Here is a 17,937-nt window from a genome sequence, read left to right as displayed (position 1 = left end):
ACACCCCCCCTTGACTCCCTGAGTTGTGACTACATCATCTATTGGAAGAAAACAACCAGTAGGAAATGGGAGAATGCTGACCAGTAAATTCTTAGACCAGCCTTTCTCAGGATAGCACATAACAGAATGCTAGGATGAAATGAGTTACATAAAATGCACATAAAAATGACCACACGTACCATTTTTATTGCGAAGTTACAGGGAGAATGTGAATTTAATATATATTGATGAATTATTCAACTATATCTCAGTCAGCCTGGCTGAGTGGGTCACAGGGTAGGAGTATTTTTCAAGCACTCCCAGACAGCTCCTGAACCCTTTTGAATGTTGGCCCGGAGGTTATTTCTGATCAAGAATGGACACCAGAAATCTGTATGAGAAGGGAGATAGGCACTTCCTCTAGAACAGGGAAGTGGAAATCATTTGAGATGCTCCAAGGGATCATTTGAAACCCTTTAAATATATGTCCCGGGAAAAGAGGACTTTATCCTGACTAGACTTCTGACCTGGAGAGTACCTTCAAAGACAAAGAACAGTGAGGTCATAACACAGAGAGGGTAAAAGGGACAGGCAGAAGAGTGAAGGAAGTCTCCATAAACTGAGACCATTGTGTCCAGGATAGTTTGAGAAGCCATATGAGATTTAAACAAACGGAGATTTGTTTATACCTTTCTGATACATGCATGATCTTTTGGGAAGTCGACAGATTTCTCAGCAAAACACTTGTTCAAAATGCATATGGTCTAAAGCGCTATCTACTAATTCCATCAACAGCCCCCACTGACTAGTGTAAATCAGAGGGCAGCTGGGCATTTGGGTTCTTTCCCACTCAGGCAATTGGAGGCTCTCAGTCACCCCAATATTCCCCACTGCCTAAACATTTGCAGGTTTATAGAGGCAAATGTACACAATATTACCAAATGGGAAAGGCTCTGAAAAGCACCCATTTGATCAATGTTGGAGAACTGTGTTCTCCTGTCGGTTTCTCTTTTTTAAAGAGGTCAAAATTTTGCCTCTCACAATCCTTTGACTCATCGGTGAGAAACCAGAGGAAGCATGGATGGCCCATAGCAAGTGAACATTTCTCCCAGCAATAAACACATTCCTTTGACTCACCCCCAGCCATGGAGCCCCGGGGTTGCATCTCCAGTTACAAAGGACAGCACTGGCTTCCAGTAGAACAGAGCTACTACTAATCCCATGATCACACCTGATATTGTCCGCCACATCCCTGTAAAAATACATTTCCCGGAAACTAACATTTGGTCCTTAAGACAATAGCCCCGTGCCAATCTCAATACCTGCTTCGACATTACAAATTAACACACGAGAAAGCAACAGAATTTAAAATTATGTCTCACCCACCAAAACATACATCTGCGAATATTATGCGACGCTGGAATCTAAACTGGTCTGAATTTATAAAAAGCCAACAGGCATGGATACACATTCTCAGTTCTCGTGGCCGTGGCCACCCTATGCAACAGCCCCAGTGGCAGACACGAATGTTCCTGTACAGTATTTGTTATTATTTGAGGACACGAGACCATCGAAGGGGGCCGTTTGGGCTTTAACCTTCTAAGGCTCTGCCCAGGACTGCCCGATGATGAACGCCCACGCCGTCTTCTTCCACCAAAGGTGGATCCTGCTATCCGGAGCCTCCGGATCGTGACCGTAGTGCTTCTGTCCCCGGCTCCGGGGAAAGCCTCATCTTAGCAAGTGGCCCTCAGCGCATCCGGCAGATCCGCCCGCGACGCGGAGGCCGCGCGGTTTCATCATTAATGCTCCTGAAGGACAATAGCTCATCAAGCCCCACCGAAAGCCCCGGACCCGTCGCGGAGCCTGGGCTGGCGGGGGATGAGGCTGAGCGACTCCTCCTAGAGGTGGTTATGTGGAGAAGGAGCAATCCCTTCTCCCTCCTCCTCCTCCCCCCGCTACTATCCGCGGCCCGGAGAACTGCCGCTTGCCGCCATTGACAAGCACCGATAGAACCCAAAGAAAGGCAAAGAGTCCTGCCCGGCACCGGCGCCGCGCGGGCCGAACCTGCGCCCCGGGAGCGGCGCGCCGAGGGCACCGGGCGCCCGGAGCAGGCGGCGCAGCACCAGGTGAGCCCGCCATGGCGATGGCATTATTGTTCAGGGGGCTCCGGGGGCTGGAGACAAAACGCGCCGCGGGGGCAGTGCCGGGGCCGGAGAGAACCCCTGCCTCTCCCGCCGCCCGGCCCCTGCGGGCGCACCCCGATAGCCGACCCTCCCCGCAAAAGAAAGACAGAAGAATTAATAAATCAAGCTGCCCAACTTGCTTCCTCGCGAAATAAAGGCGGGGGGCGGGGGGGTGCGAAAGAAGCGGTAAAATTGCCGCGGCCGGCGAGGAGCTGGGGGCATCCTGGGCGAGGAGGGAGGAGGCGGCGGGATGCGGGGTCCAGCGGCGGGCCGCGCCGAGGCCGGCCCAGGAGGGAGCCGAGGGCTCCCGGGATGCGGAGTTCGGGGCGCCGGAGCGGAGGAGGGAGGCGCCCAGCCGCCGCGGGGACTGCTCCGGGGCGGTGGGCCGCTCGGGGGCGGGGGGGGGGGGCCCTCCGAGGGTGCGGGGCTGCGCGCCGGCCCGCTCCGGGCTGACAATGGAAGGGGCGCGGGGGCGCCGGCCGGAGGGAAGGGGCCCGGGGCCGGGGGCCGGGGGCGGGCCGCGCCGCGGAAGGTCAGGCCGGGGACGCGGGCGGCGGGGGCGAGGCCGGGAGCTGCTGCGCGTAAGCCGGGCGCCGCGAGCCCCGTGAGCCCCCGGCCGGCGCGGAGGAGGGCTCGGGGCCGGGCACTCCCCTCCGGTTCCCTTTCCGGGGCGCCCGGTGCCGCCGCGCGCTGCGCTTTCCCCGGGAAATGGCGGCCCCTCCGCCGCTCCCTTGGGCAGTCCCCGCTTCCCGCTTTGCGCGGGAAAAAATATATATAATGATAACAATAATAATAATAATAAAAGGAAAAAAGGGGGATAAAAGTAAAGTGGCCGCGACGAAGGAAAGGGCTGCGGCGGGCGCCAGACGGCGCGCGAGGCGCGTGCGGGGCGCGGCGGGCGGGACCGGCCCTGCCTCCCCGGCTCGCAGCCCGCTCTCCCCGAGCACCCGCTGCCAGCTTCGCCCGCCGCCTAAATCTTGCTGGTCGGTGTCATTCCCCGCCTTGCCTCATGGGGGCGCCCTCCGCTCCTGCCCTCTTTGTTCCTCCCAACAATGGCCAAAGGACCCTGAGCCCCCAAAAGGCCAAATGCACCTCCCCTCCAGGAGTTTCCAGTCTCTGATTGCTGCGGCCGCGACCTGGGCCACCGGGGGCTTGATTTCGGCCCGGTCACTGCTGGGGTTTGGTGACAACCGTCCCATGGTGCGCGAAGGGGTGAAAAGGGCCAGAAGATGCGAGCTGAGAAACGAAAGTGCGTGTCCCTGTGTGTCTGGGGCGGTGCAGCCCCGACGGTAAAGAGGGTCCCCGCACTCCAGCGGCGCAGGTGAACTGCCGTGCCCGTCCAGCCCAGGGGAATTCCAGACAGGGCCCGCGCCTACACCCCCCACGCCCCTGGAGGCGGTCAGTCCACCCTAGCAAACGGTTTCCTCACTTTCCTCATTTGTGTTTGTGTCCAAATACAACTGTACCCGACCTGGGCTGCACAGTTGCTATTGAAACAGTTCAGTGGGCGAGAGCTAGAGAAACGTTATCAAGAGTGAAATGCGCCTCGGTTTGTGCTGTTTCTTATTTAGCGACACGCAATTCTCAATTCGTTCATATTTAACTGAAAGTTATCTCTAGCCCCTTTGGAAAACTCCTTTTTTTCAAATGAGTGTTCAGACGGCAAGATTTGGAACCACGCTCATGGATTTTTAGAATCGCTTTAGCCCAAGATTATCATATAAATAAATATAGGCTCTGCCTGGAGGAAAAGTTTATCTTGCATCCAGTAATTCACACCTCTAAAACCTCCCTTTCGTGGATCCAAATTGAAAATACATTTATTTCCAGTTCTCCACTCCAGTTCTGCTAGCCTGTCACAGGTCTTCCTCACCTGGATCCATTTATTGCTGGGGTTTGGACATTATTAATAGTTTCCTCTATTTCAAAACTCTGTAAAAGAATTTCCCTCCTTGGGTCCAGAATGTTCCAAAGAGTCTGACCTTACTCCCTCCCCATCCCATCTTCTATCTAGTTCCCAGGGATTCTGAGGCTTTTCCCAGTGGGTGGGACACCCTGCTAGCTATTGTCTGAGACAGCCAGGTCTGTTTTCACTGCCTCCTACCAGCAGAGCAGGAGGGAATCCTGTTTTCAGCAGGCAACTTTAAATGAAAGATATCTGTAACTTGTCCAGGGAGAAGGATGTACAAAAATCCAACCAACTTTTTAAAAAATGTTTTTCATTCTTAAGAAATCACCTAAAAGATGCGCTCTGGGTAAACGTGCTTTTTTTGCACAGAGATGAGCAAAGGTTGTAGTTGGAGATCACTCCACAAACATTTACTGAGAACCAATTATTAAACACCTCTGTTTGGGGGAAAAAATGCACATATGGGAAAGTCATGGGCCCTGCTCTCAGAGAGCTTACATTCCAAGCCTAGGAGATAAAATATATATGCAGGTAAGACAAGGTAAAAAGTGATTAATCTTGGCAAGCTGAGTGGGAAACCGGGTACTTTCTTACACTGCTAACAGGTGTGTAAATTGGTACAGCCAATTTGGAGGGCACTGTTAAAATTAATAATGTGCACACTCTATGACCCAGCGATTCCATTTCTTGGTATGTATCCTAGGGAAGCAGGCACGTGTATGCTCAGATTAGGTAATTCCCTCTCATTGTAGAGTTTTGGTAGTTTTGAAACTGAAAGCAACCTAATGGCCATCATAGGGAATGGCTAAATAAAATCCAGTACATCTATCTTCTGGATAGATTAGGCAACAGTTAAAAAGAATGAAGTAAGCCCGTATATACTGAGACAGAAAGGTCACCAAGACATATTATTAATGAAAAAGACAATTGCAGAACAATACATACTGTATGGTACTATTTATGTAAAAAAAAAAAAAACAAAATAATACTATGCATTTCTGTAAGTAAAAATGCACGCATAAATAGAGAGGAAGGTTATAAAGACACCCACTGAAAGAGACGAGCACTGGAGGAATTGTCAAGGAAGAGTTTAGTCATACAATTATTCATACCCATCTGTAACCATTGTTACAACATTTGAAATTTTACAATTTGAATTAATTTCTGTATTACTTGCATAACTAAATACAATTAAGAAGTTACAAGTGATTGATAATGTGTAATAACAGCCGCAATAAAATGCTACAACAATTTTTAAAGGGAGAATAGAATTTTAAAATGGAAGAGAGCTGGGAGTAGGCTTCAACAGAGAACGCAGGAGGATTGGAAGAGATGGGGAAAGGGTCCGAGGCAGGCCAAGGAAGCCTGACCACCCAGAGTTCCTCCTCTTTCTTCAACGTCATCACGTCATCACGTAAATTCCCTCGCGAGGCTGAGGTCGGCCTGCGCTGCTGAGGTTCAAGTTGAGGAGCGAACTGAACCTACAGTTTACAATTTGTTTGATCGCTATGATTCTGTGAATATCTTAAATTAGATTTAGAAGAGAAAAAAAATGAGCCAGTAGAGGACGTAACTTCTAACAATGATATTGGAAAGTAGTATTTTAAAAAAAGGAAACTAGTGAAAGCTTCAGGATGGAGGGTTTTTTTTTTCCTCCTGGGTGCACACTGGAATGTATATTGGGAATTATGTTGGAGGGAAAGATGAGTGTTTGAGAGGATAATTCATTTTTCCTCCCCCCAAAAAGTCACAAAAGGAGCCCCCCAAATGCTTCTGAGTACATAACACTGCCAGGTATAACCGAGTGCAGGAAAAACAGCCCCAGACCAGGGTTCCAGAAGTGGGGGTGAGGGGGCTGGTGGTAGGTCTGGTCTCACATGAACTGTGTGGTCATGGACCAGCTGTTTACTGACCACCGCCCCTCCCATGCCACACATTCTACGGTGGCTAAAATCAGGAGGGGGCACTAAAAATACTTGATCACTCCAGTCCCTTTCAGTCTTAGATCATGACTTTATGAAATCCTAGGATTCTAACCATGTGATGATTGTGAATTCCCAGACACATGGAATTTGGGAATACAGGATTAGACTAGGAGGGGCCCCAAAGTGCCCCGCCTTGGGAAAAACAAAAGTACTCACTGTCTTGAAGTTCTCAGTAGATTGGGTAGCTCTCGGAGTTTCCCCAGGGTGGAAATTTAATTTCATCACCACCCCTTTATACAAGCTCCTAGGAAGATGTTGCTGAGCTCAAGCCTCGTGGTATACACAGAACACCCAGCGCTACGGTATTGTCATAGTTGCTTTTGAAATGGGAAATGCCAGCCTGCACTCCGTGAAAATCGTCCTCTAGAACTTTCTTCTGTGGAAATAAGTCACGATGGCTAATGTTTATTAAACGCCTTATTGCCTGCCAGGCACTGTTCCAGACACATTTTACGTATTCACCCCTTTCGTTCTTCCAACAGCGCGATAGGTAGGTACTATTATCAGACCCATCGCACGGACAAGAAAAAGAGAGGTCAAGTGGGGCCCACAGCTGGAGGTAGACTTGGGGCCGCAACCCAGGCACCCTCACTCTACAGCCCACAGCCTCCCCTCCCTGGGGTGAGAACAAGGGGCTGCTTCCATCCCAGCGATCCTCAGATTATGTTCATTATGCAAAGTCTTATTTTAAAAACTTCCCTGCCTCACCATTTTACCTGCCTCTGTCCGATGAAAGATAAAGATTATCCGACTGAGCCACACAACACTGTACTTTAAACTGTCTTGTCACAAAGTATTAAATAAGATAAATTTGGTGGTTTCTCTGAAGCCCTTGCTGTTCATTTATCCATCCCACCATCCATCATACTTTGCCCGATTTATTTGACTGGCGTTGCCAATTTGGACTTGGAATGGAGGAAGTAATTCAAGTCAGAATTCTCATGCTTTGACAGAAGTGTGTATGTGGAAGTCCGCGTCGGACCACCAGCCTCAGCACAGGGACGTTCGCTCCAGCTCATTCCGGGGACGCCAGGATTAGCTACGGCGACAATATTGTTTAACCCAAAATTGCAACACATGATCTGATCAGAGATCTGGGGCTTGTTTCTGGATAAAAGAGGCAGTCCTGATGATATAGTTTGGATACCTAAATTTGGGGTGTTTCCATAACAACTGGACAAAAACGTAACGAAGTAAAATCAAACTGATCCTGGGAAACCCAGGCCCTGCGTTTACTGGCCTGGCCCTAATAATGGCATATATTATGCGACGTCTTTTTTGTGCTGCTTTCACTGTTCAATAAAGCCATTAAAATTAAATAGTGGTAGTAGAATATGAAAAGGTAAATTCCAATAGCTTTTATAATATACAACATAAACTTTAAGATCCGATGATAATTCACGGGGTCCCCCTCCAGTATGCTAAACTTGCAAATCTTCCAGTCTTCCAGAATTTCCGTGCTGTGCTAACCAACTCCAGCGTTGTTCCCTTGCTACAAAACTGGATTTCACCCCCGCTGCTCTTCAGTGAACACTGTAGATTATTGTCTTGGGGTGGAGAAGAGGCAGTTCCGGAACAAAGCAAAGTAGAATTTTCAGGTCTGGTTTTTCTTTTCTACAACTATGGATGACAAGATAGTCACTTCAAAGGAAAGATCATCTGGATATGACTTCATTCTACCGGGTTGTTCCATGTCTGTGGATGTAACAGAGGGGGGTCAGAAGGAGGGACCTTTTGAGCATCTTCATAGAATAAGAGCATCTTTCAGGGCGGAAAGGACCTCACAGGTCAGCAGGTGTAATGGCTGTCATTTCTCAGACGCCCAAAGCAGGAAAGGTGGGAACCCAGCCATCAAAGTTCTCAGGCACATCTCAACTCCATCCAGGACTGCTCCCCTTCCTTCCATCTGTTTTATATGTTGGAGCTCCTGAAAGATTGTTCTTTTTTGTTTGTTTGTTTGTTTGTTTGTTTGTTTGTTTGTTTTTTGAGCAAAGTTGGGAGGGTTGGGCAGGGAGGTTTTGAAAAATCAATGAGTTTGCTAAGGGCCACAGGTGGTGGGTGCAAGACTGGAGCCCCCACCGCCTCACACCACACCCCCCTCCCTGCTCTGGTCCCCTGTACCTCCCATCTGCCATCGTGCTGCACCCTTGAGGTCTAGCAGCTTCCACCCATAGATGGAAAGGCACCTCATGGTTGCCCTTACCTGGTGCAGCGATACAGACCGCCAAGGCCCAGTCCACACACAGCCATAACCAGGGAAGGACACTGCATATCACCAGCATAGAACACGGCGGTGGGAGCCACAGCCCCCCCAAGCCCCACTGCACCCACAGTGCAGCCGCTGCCCTAGGACTGGCAGTAAGGAAAACGGTGGGAGGGACAAGCAAGGGAGGGATGGAGGAAGAGGGGTTCCGGGGCAGCTGCCTCTGCCTTGAGTGCCCACAACCGTCCCCACTGTGTACTCGGGCCCAGCAGTCATGGATGTCTCTGGAAGCCCCTGGTGGATCAGGCAGCGCCGGGGGCTACAGTCTACTTGCTGTCTGGTACTGGTACGCTCAATCCCAGCCCCAAAGCAAACTCCCGCATCTCCTCACCCTTCACTTGAGAAGCTCATCTTGGCTCAAAGTCGGTCCCCTGCTCAGAGAAGCAAGAGGCCACCGTTGATAACAATAAACCTCACTACTAATTTGAAACTATTCAATTTTGAAGAAACAGGACAACTTGCCCACTGTTCCTGTTTGCAATTCCTAAGAGCAAAAAGATAAGAGACCAGGCTGGACCCCGTAAAGGGTTTGTTTTTTATTTTGTTTTCCATGAATAAATAGACTCAGGAAGACAATTTTCTTCTGGGCTGCATGACTAAGATCCAATAAGAATAAAAATTGTTTTTATTCATTCACTTATATTCATTTCTCATCCAACCAATACCATAGGTAGCCAAATATACTTATATTAGACAATGGCAGGCTAATAACGAAGAGACTAAATATATATCAACTTGTCCTTTTGTCTTTTTTAAAAAGTAACTTGAGCTCGCGTTTAACAAAGGTAACAAAACCTGTTAAAAGTCACTGAGTACCGCCCTAGCAGCATATACCCTAAATCCACGCCATGTCTGCGCCCCCCACCCATGCTCTGCTCTCCTCTCCCCATCCCCTCTCGAAGGAGTTGGCCACACACGCTCTGACTCTGGATTATAAAGAATGCACTGGCAGGTGACTTCCTCCCAGATTATTCCAGGACATGACTTGAAAGACTTTTTAAAAAGGGAATGATTTGTAACCCAATAGTATAATTTAAATAAATTGGGTTAATGCTTGGTTCTAATGTTCACGGTTGGTTAATTTTGTTAATTTGATCTGTGTGTCATTTTGATGAAATTGCATTTGATATAGCTCTTTACATTATAAATTGTTAATGTGCTTTAACATATATGACGATAAAATTATTGACCATTCTCATTCACTTAAAGATGGTCTTGGATGAAAACGGTTTGGAAAGTATTACTTGTGCAATAATGATTTGCCCTTGGACTTCATAAATGGAAATGTAATAGAGCAGGTGATTTAGCTAGTGTTACTGAGAATGGTTTTTACAGCTACAAAATAATACTAACTATTATTTTAATACAGTACGTAGTAGGGTAACACATAACACACCAAAATACACTAGAATTCTATTAGGTGTGAGGCTAAGAGGGTTTTTTTTTTTTAATGTCCTTTAAAAATATATTTCTACATATAGTTAATACATTTGTATTGAATTCCCTTATGTCCTACCGAGTTTTATTTCATCTCATTTAATTCTCCCAAAGGAGAGTTTTGAACTGACAGAGTGAAGATGCTTCATTGCGGTGTCTACCTCATTTTTTCATAAATATTTACAATATGAGATATTCTGAAGCACGATACTACAGATTAGAGAAATATCATGAGGATGAAAAAATGAATACATCTCAGCAATTTTAAAACAGTACTTAAAGTTTTTAAAAAAAAATCATTCCCATCACTAAAAAGCTACAAGACCTCTTATTTCCAGGTTTAAAGTAATATATAGATAAAACATTTTGATTCATATACTTTTTTATGGGGACTCACTCTTCTGCTCACTTATTCAACAGAAACTTTGGGAGAATCTTCCAGGAGCCAAGGCTTCTGCTAGTGCAGGGATAGAACAAGGTCCCAGACTTGTTGATGTTCAGGGGTCAAGCCCCTCTCCCCTGCCAGCCCCAGGGTCCCACCTCACTAAAGAAGAGGCAGCTGAACCCCTGCTCTGCCTCAGATTTTTCCATCCCCCGGGAGTAGCCTGCAGGCAGATGGGCCCCCCCCAGCCTGCCCCGTGAGCGTTTGCTGCTCCCCATCACTTTTTTGCTGCTCCCCATCACTCCCTCCCTACAACCCCTGATCTGTATACTTCTGAAGAGAACAAGCTCAAAAGAGTACTTTAAAATAAGCTGTCTTGTAATTCCAGATCCTTTGTCAGGGTGGTTCTTCAGCCCAGCCAACCCTCACCTGTGACACGCGGTCCACAGTGACCGTTCCCAATCTCAAATGACTGCTCTCTCTTTTTAAAAGCCGCTTTGCGGCAGCTTAACAGCAGAAAAATGGTTATTGAAATCAGGATTGCTGGCGGCTTCTAATGGACCGTCTTGCGGATTGGCTAGAGTGTGTCATATTCCTCATCAGTTTACATGTAATACAAATTTCAAGAAGTTGTCTGAGGCAGAAAAAAAATGGGTTCCTCTTGATCAGCTCTTTATGCTTGAGAAAGAACGTATTTAAATTAAAGAAAATACTAGTCCAAAGAAACCAGACTATTTTGTCTTTTCGTGAAGGCAGGCAGTCAGGGTGTTAAGCAAAGTTTGCTGTTTCCCACCAAAAGCAGTTCATTCAATAAGGGCAAATGCTTGGGATTTTTCTTTTCTTTCTTCTCCTCCCTTCTGGGATAACAGTATAATTATAAATATTGTTTATAGGAATCCCATATGCTACAGTCGGGCAAATACAGACACACTGAATTTGATTTGGTTATACTAAGGGGTCTCACATAATCTCTTGACATGAAATTTTATATTCCTCAATTATCTCAAGACCAGTGACTCACCTGGTGATGAAAGTGATCTAAAGTTTTCAATATGACATTATTATTCAATTATAAAACAGTTGAGCTTTTTCTCCTTACCAGCGTACTCATTTCTAGGCTGATTCCCAAATGATGTTTGCTAAGATGTTAAGTTAAAATGACACCTTCCACTTCCAGCTCTACATGATGGACAGAGCACAAGTGCTTCCCCTCTCTTGGAGCCCCCAAAAACAATGGTAAAGAATTTCAAGGTAAATAAACACCAAACAGCAAAGGGGCAGGGGGCTGGTGTGGATCTTCAGCAGGTGGGCGATTTCAACAAGTTTCTGAAGACTGAAAGTGCCTCGGACCATGCAGACAGTGTCACACGGGAGGCCATGGGCAAGAGTAAAGGCAAGTGGCAGCTGCACTGAAGGTGGTTAGGGTGATAGGCGGGGACTTGCTGAGAGTCTGCGTCCAGAACGGCCGGCTGAACTGGTCCCTCTCCCTCCCCCCCTCCCGGCAGGGTTTCTGGCAATCCCGCATTTATCCCCCCAACTGACAATCTGAGGTTTCCTCTCTAAAGAAGTCGAACAACTATGTGGGGTGCCTGGGTGGCTCAGTTGGTTAAGCGTCCACCTAGATTTCGGTTCAGGTCGTGGTCTCAGGGTCCCGAGATCGAGCCCTGCGTCGGGCTCTGTACTGAGCGTGGAGCCTGCTTGAGATTCTCTCTCCTTCTCCTTCTGCCCCTCCCCCCCCAAAATAAATAAATTTGTTTATTTACAAAAAGGAATCTGTTAAGGCTTATTTTTTAAAAAAGAGAGAAATTGAACAACTACAGGGCAGGTCTAGAATTTCTAGGACGTCTGCAGCTCCGCAAAGTAATGCTTTCTCATTCTGGCGTTTGGGGGCTCTCAGTCCCTGACTGGGCACGCAGGCAGTGCCTGCTGTATGGCAGGCCCTAGGCACGCACCCAGAGGTCCCAGGCAGGATCCATGCCTCGCTGACAACAGTTGAGGAAAGCTTTTCTATCTGCCTTTAATGATCAGCCTTGTCTTTCATTCTTAAACACGAAGGCATGACCAGAGCTCACCAGACATTGAAGGAAAGCTGACGTGAAAGAGCAAGATGAACATAAATACACGGGATGACCGACTGAATCAAATAATTTCCAGAACAGACGACCACATAAACACACCCTAACTAGTCTCAGAGAGACTTGAAGACATGGTGCGCTCATAAAAGAAGGGGCTGATGTGAAAAAGGAACAACCAGAGAACAAGGAAGAGCTCTTGGAAATGAATAATATGATTGCCAAAATTAGATGTTAAGAGGACTGAAAAAAAAAATGGAAAAAGATGGGAGACTTGGAGGAGCAATCCGGGAGCTCCAACCCCTGGTTTACAGGCATTCCGGTAAGAGAAGGGACCGGCAGGAGGAATAAGGCGATGGGGCGGAATGACCAAGTCTGTAACAGAGAATGCCCGGAGTTATTAAAGACACCAGTCTTCTGATTGATTTAACAGGCTTTATCGCCAAGGGCTGAGCGGGGTGAATGGGTTCGGGGAAGACCCACACCTAGATCCATCCTTGTGAAATTTTAGAACAGAAAGAGACAGTCTAAAAAGCTTGGGGGGTTGGGGACACCACACTTATCTGTAACACTGGATGAAAAAAAACAATGGTTTGATGGCTTCAAAATGTTGAAACAAAATGATTTTGATGATAAAAATTATATCCCCTACCAAATGATCTTCCAAAGATCATTCAGTAAAGACAGTCCCATTTGTGTAAGAAACCAAAGTGTAGGGATGCCTGGGTGGCTCGGGCGGTTAAGCGTCTGCCTTTGGCTCAGGTCATGATCCCAGGGTCCTGGGATCGAGTCCCGCATCAGGCTCCTTGCTCAGCAGGGAGTCTGCTTCTCCCTCTGCCTGCCCTTCCCCCTGCTTGTGCTCTCTCTCTCTGTCAAATAAATAAATAAAATCTTTTAAAAAAAGAAAAGAAAGAAACCAAAAGGTACTTCTCTGTACTGTCTCTGAAGAATGACAGGAGGCTGACCCCAAGCAAACAAGGCAGTAAGCCGAGAAGGAGGAGGAGGTTGGGTGAGGGATGAGCCAGGAAGGCAGTCCCAGGATGACCACTGGGTGAAGCGACCATTCCAAACTGGAGCATGAGGTCAGAGGTCAGAGGACTTCAGGATAAAAGATTCTGGGAAGAGAGTGGCCCCTGCAAAGAACGATGACTGAGAAGCTGGGTGATTTTTAGGATGTGGCAAAGCCACACTTCTCTTTTGTCAACGAGAACGAAGGAAAGCACAGTTGACCCTCGTTACTCACAGATTCCATATTAGGGAGTCTGCCTGTTTGCCAAACTTTATTTGTCATCCCCAAATCAATGCTTTTTCAGTCTTGCAAAGACACACACAGGGCAGCAAAACATTTGAGCGGAATCACTCACCTTCCCAGCTGAGTTCTACTGAGGCTGGCCTTCCTCTTTCATCTCCCACTCAGGAAACCCGTGCCCTTTCCATGGCCTGTTTGGTGTCATGGTTTGCACATCTATGTGCTTTCCATGGGTGATTCCACTGTTCGAAATGGCCCCCAGGCACCATCCTGAAGTGCCGTCTAGTGTTCCTGAGCACAAGAAGGCTGCAAATAAATGTGACTTCTGGGGGAAATACGTGTGTTAGAGGAGGTTCGTTCAAGGTTAAGTGAGAGTCGGTAATTCCTGTGAGTTCAATGTTGATGAATCAACAATACATATTATATCAGGTGTCTTTAAACAGAAGCACACTTAAAACAAGGTTGTGTATTGCTTCTGTTGATGAAAAAGTGGTGACCAGAGGCTCGCGGCCACCTAACCCTGTTTCCCCTAGGAGCCGTGTTCACCATTCACTAGTTCGGGGTTCCCGGCTGCTTCGTAGAACACAGCTACTGCCCTCCACCCGAGCCGACAGGGATTCGGAACTTGGGGGCGGCGGGGAGCCATGTAAGAAAGACAGGATCTAAACATGAAGCCACGTGAGATGTGGAATGATTTTTGAACAACACGTTTTCAGAACAAAGAGGATCCACTCGTTGATACTGAGACCCGAGGCGCCCAGTGCCGGACCACAGAAAGGAAATGAGAGCCAGCACCCACTCGATTCTGAAGGGCAAGTCTTTACAAAGTCTTAATCATATAAATGCTGCCTATGAGCATTTCATTTTCAACATCAGCCTAGAGCCAAAATGAAGATTTCACTGTGATTCCGGAACCAAACATAAAGCTTGTGCGTGGGACAATAGCGGCAGGGAGGGCAGAGGTAGGAATGGGGAGGGGGCCAGAGGAGGTAGGAATGGGGAGGGGGAGGGGGGGTCAGGGAGAGATCAAGGTGCACAGCCCCATCCTACATAACAGTGGCTCAGGAGGGAACACCTGAAGTTGGGGGAGTCAGCGCTTGAACTGTGTTATTTAAAGTGCCCAAGGTAGGGGCGCCTGGGTGGCTCAGTCAGTTAAGGGTCCAACTTGATTTCCGCTCAGGTCCTGATCTCACGGGCATGGAATCGAGCCCCAAGTCAAGCCCCGAATCGGGCTCCCCGTGCTCAACATGGAGTCTGCTTGTCCCTCTCCCTCTACTCCTTCCCCCCCCCACCGCTCATGCTCTCTCTCTCTCTCTCTCAAATAAATAAATAAAATCTTTAAAAATAAATAAAGTTCCCAAGGTAATCAGCAGAGGAAATAAAAACAGCAGTATGCTGTCAGCAGCTAGAAAAGGGAGGAGAAAGTTATTGCCCTTCTTAGGCATTGACAGACTGTCTAAAAGTGGAAATAAATCACAAAGTAAAAGGATAAACACTAGAGCCTGGGAGGTGACCACCAGAACTAAAATTATAAAACTGTTACAGAATAACCTCTGGAAGCGAGATTGGGGGTAGGAAGAGTGGGGTGGGAGACTATTGCTTTTCATTTTATGCATTTCTTTACCTTTTTGCTTTTAAAGTAATATAAATACTTTGTGCAAATATTACTTAGATTTAAAGATAAAATAAACTCAAAATTTTATTTTAGATTTTATTTTTAAGTCATCCATCTCCACACCCAATGTGGGGTTCGAACTAGCAACTTTGGGATCAAGAATCACACGCTCTACTGACTGAGCCAGCCAAGCGCCCCTAAAACTCAAAATTTTAAATAACTTGTTTAACTTTTTTGTTTTCCTTGCTTCAGAGTGACCTTGAGCAAGTCATAATTATGTTTCAGCCTGTTGGTGATGGGCCCTAACAGGGAAGTTCCCAGACTTTCTCAGTTCACAGAGAAATTAGTGTCTCCACCATTTTTCCTCCAAGCGCCTAGGCCAGAAGAAATGCCTATCAGTTCTATTTATGAAGTGGTGACGTCCGAACAACTTAGTATTTATATCCTAACAATTAAGAGCTACTTGAAAAAAAAAAACTAATACGTGAATAAGAAGAAAAAAGAATATTTGTATCCCGTTCTTAAATAGCCACAATGAATTACAAAGAGGGTGCATGCACCTGTTGGGCACTGCACAACTTCTCAAACCTTAGAATCAGGTTGGACACTGCCACTCTCATTTTCTGTTCCACATTGATTTTTCCCTGGCTTTTGCTTTAATCACAGCAGCAACCAAAAACTCAGCTTTGTAGGATATGGAATCATGAGAAAGAAGATAGTACAATCTGTCATGAACCCCTGGTAGGAACACTTTGACCTGGTTGTTGCAGGGTCCGACAGAGGTTGAGTATCACTCTATTTCCCTTGAAAGCTTAAACACTTGCTGACTTGTCCCAGGGTACCTTGGTGCACAGTTTGGGAACAATGTCTCTAGCATCTATTTTGAAATTTTGTCACGGTCTGTCTTGCAACTTCATTGGAAAATATTTGAGGACAAGGGCCGTGTATATTCCACAACTAATGTAGTTTCTTGTTCAATAATAAATGCTTCATAAATACTATCTTTCATTGAATTGATGATGTCATAGATTGGAAGATGCATACTGATTTCTAGAGATAGTAAAATGTAAAAAAAAAAAAAAGCATCATAAAATCAATGAAATACAGTAGTTATTTGAATAGGCTGGCATGAGTTTATTGCCCGTGTCTGAGTCAACGCTGCAATTTAATATTTACCCTTTGTGATATCTGTAAAATCTAGCTCATCCCTGTCCTTATGGGCTTAAAACCCCATCATAGGAATAAGCCCTAAAACAACGGAGTCTGAATGTGCCCTCTGCCCAGCACACACAAAACCAGTCTTGTTCTTCCAACTGTGCTTTTGGAGGGAAAGGGAAACGAGCAGGCAGCAAGCCATGTTCCGGCCTTCTTCCCCGAGTCCCCACTGTTAGCATGCTGAAAACTCTCCCCTTTGCTTTGCAAGTAATCACGGGACTTTGTATCTTGGTTTTTCGTGGTCTCTCCGAGATGAAAGGACAGATATATTGCAGATCTAGGTTATCTCTGGTCTGGTTCCCAATTCCTCTTAAGGACTCCAGGATACCCCAGGACTGGCCTGGAGGGTGGGGCGGGTAGAGCTTGGCCACGTGCAGCCTCCAGGGGGCGCTCATGTGGTGCCTGTAACCACTGTGAGAGCTTCATCCAGCCATATTCTTGTCTTCAAACTTGTAAACAAACATAATGTACTGTAGTCCTTAGCTTTGCCTAATTAGAGAAGAAATTGTTATAGAGCAGAAGGTAAATAAATGTAAACATTTAAGTATTAGTCTGATGGAAACACATTTCTCATTGCCATAGTTCTTTTCTCTTTAGACGAGTGGCCCTCCACAGAGATTCGGAGATTCACAGGAAGTAGATAAAAACCCGTTCAGGTTTTTAACTGCTGACTTCCCAAGACTGGATAGAGTCTGGGGAAAGGGTGTCCTGGGAACGAAGAAGTTAAGGGTTACAACGTCTCACCGCTCCAGGCAAAATCCAGCACGGGCTGGGGACAGGGGTGGTCTGTAAAAGCAGGGTCTTCTCTGGAGCAACGGTGGGTGCCAAGCACTTCCTTCCACCTGTGGGGTCCAGTAGGTGTGACATGTCAGCTCCGTCAGCATCCTCTGAATCCTTAGGAATTCCCGGATGTGGTCTGATTCTTACAATGTCCGGGTCCTCCCAGCGTCCGGGCCCAGGAGTTGGGTGCCCAGCTTCTTAAGCTCAGCACAGTGTCTACAAAGATGGGTTCCCCAGGCACGGTCTCCCACTGATACCTCAGACGGAGCCGCATCCCCAGCTCTAAGGCCCTAACCTGAAGGAAAGTCTGGAAGCCAAAAAAGAAAGTCTGGTTACAAAACGCTATGCCTGGGGGTGATCCCTACATTTTACACTGTGCAGCTAGTATGCTCCTCTATTTGATCTGACCCTGGTTTTCCCTACTTGGTTGTTTTATCTTCATGAGTGCTTTAAGCATCAGTCCCCTACAGTCACCTGTTTTTAGGGAAATTTGTGACTCCTCTTGGCTGACATTGGGGGAGTCGCTAGGTGGTTTTATCCTGCATACTTAGTCACTCGCTGGTTATTTTCGTTTGAGAAAAATATGGCAGGGTGGGGAGGGATGAGCAGGTCCTGCCCCTGGGGTATTTGTGCCCTGTGCGTCGTTCTCTCTCTCAGTATGAGAGATCATGACCATCTAGCGTGCACAGTATCCACAGGACGAGTCCACTCTGTGATGGACTTTTCAGGTGGTTTCCTTGGCAACCAGAGCTACTAATCTTCCCCCTCCCCCAACTTACCCGTAACTGCAAAAAGCACATAATTGGCCATTACTAATACATCTTTATGAACCTGTACAGGCTCTCAACTCTTCGGCATTCATTTCCTA

General features: G+C 47.0%; 1 protein-coding gene across 2 annotated transcripts in view; it reads left to right on the top strand.

Annotated features, from left to right (window-relative positions):
• The first annotated feature begins 267 nt into the window (after nt 1-267).
• MACROH2A2 (macroH2A.2 histone) overlaps nt 268-17,937 on the top strand; it is a 50,491-nt gene continuing 32,821 nt past the window's right edge. The window contains exon 1 of one of the 2 annotated variants that reach the window (XM_025850238.2): nt 268-2,105. The gene's annotated coding sequence lies outside the window, so the exon portion shown is untranslated. Of the gene's footprint in view, nt 2,106-12,373; nt 12,533-17,937 lie in introns of those variants that run through there. The other variant, XM_073878896.1, reaches the window with a different exon arrangement.

Source organism: Callorhinus ursinus, unplaced genomic scaffold (assembly GCF_003265705.2).
Source record: "Callorhinus ursinus isolate GAN/ISIS: 27379988/994484 unplaced genomic scaffold, GSC_fseal_2.0 scaffold31, whole genome shotgun sequence".
In the NCBI taxonomy this organism is placed as follows: Eukaryota; Metazoa; Chordata; class Mammalia; order Carnivora; family Otariidae; genus Callorhinus; species Callorhinus ursinus.
This window is presented reverse-complemented; position numbering and strand designations above follow the sequence as displayed.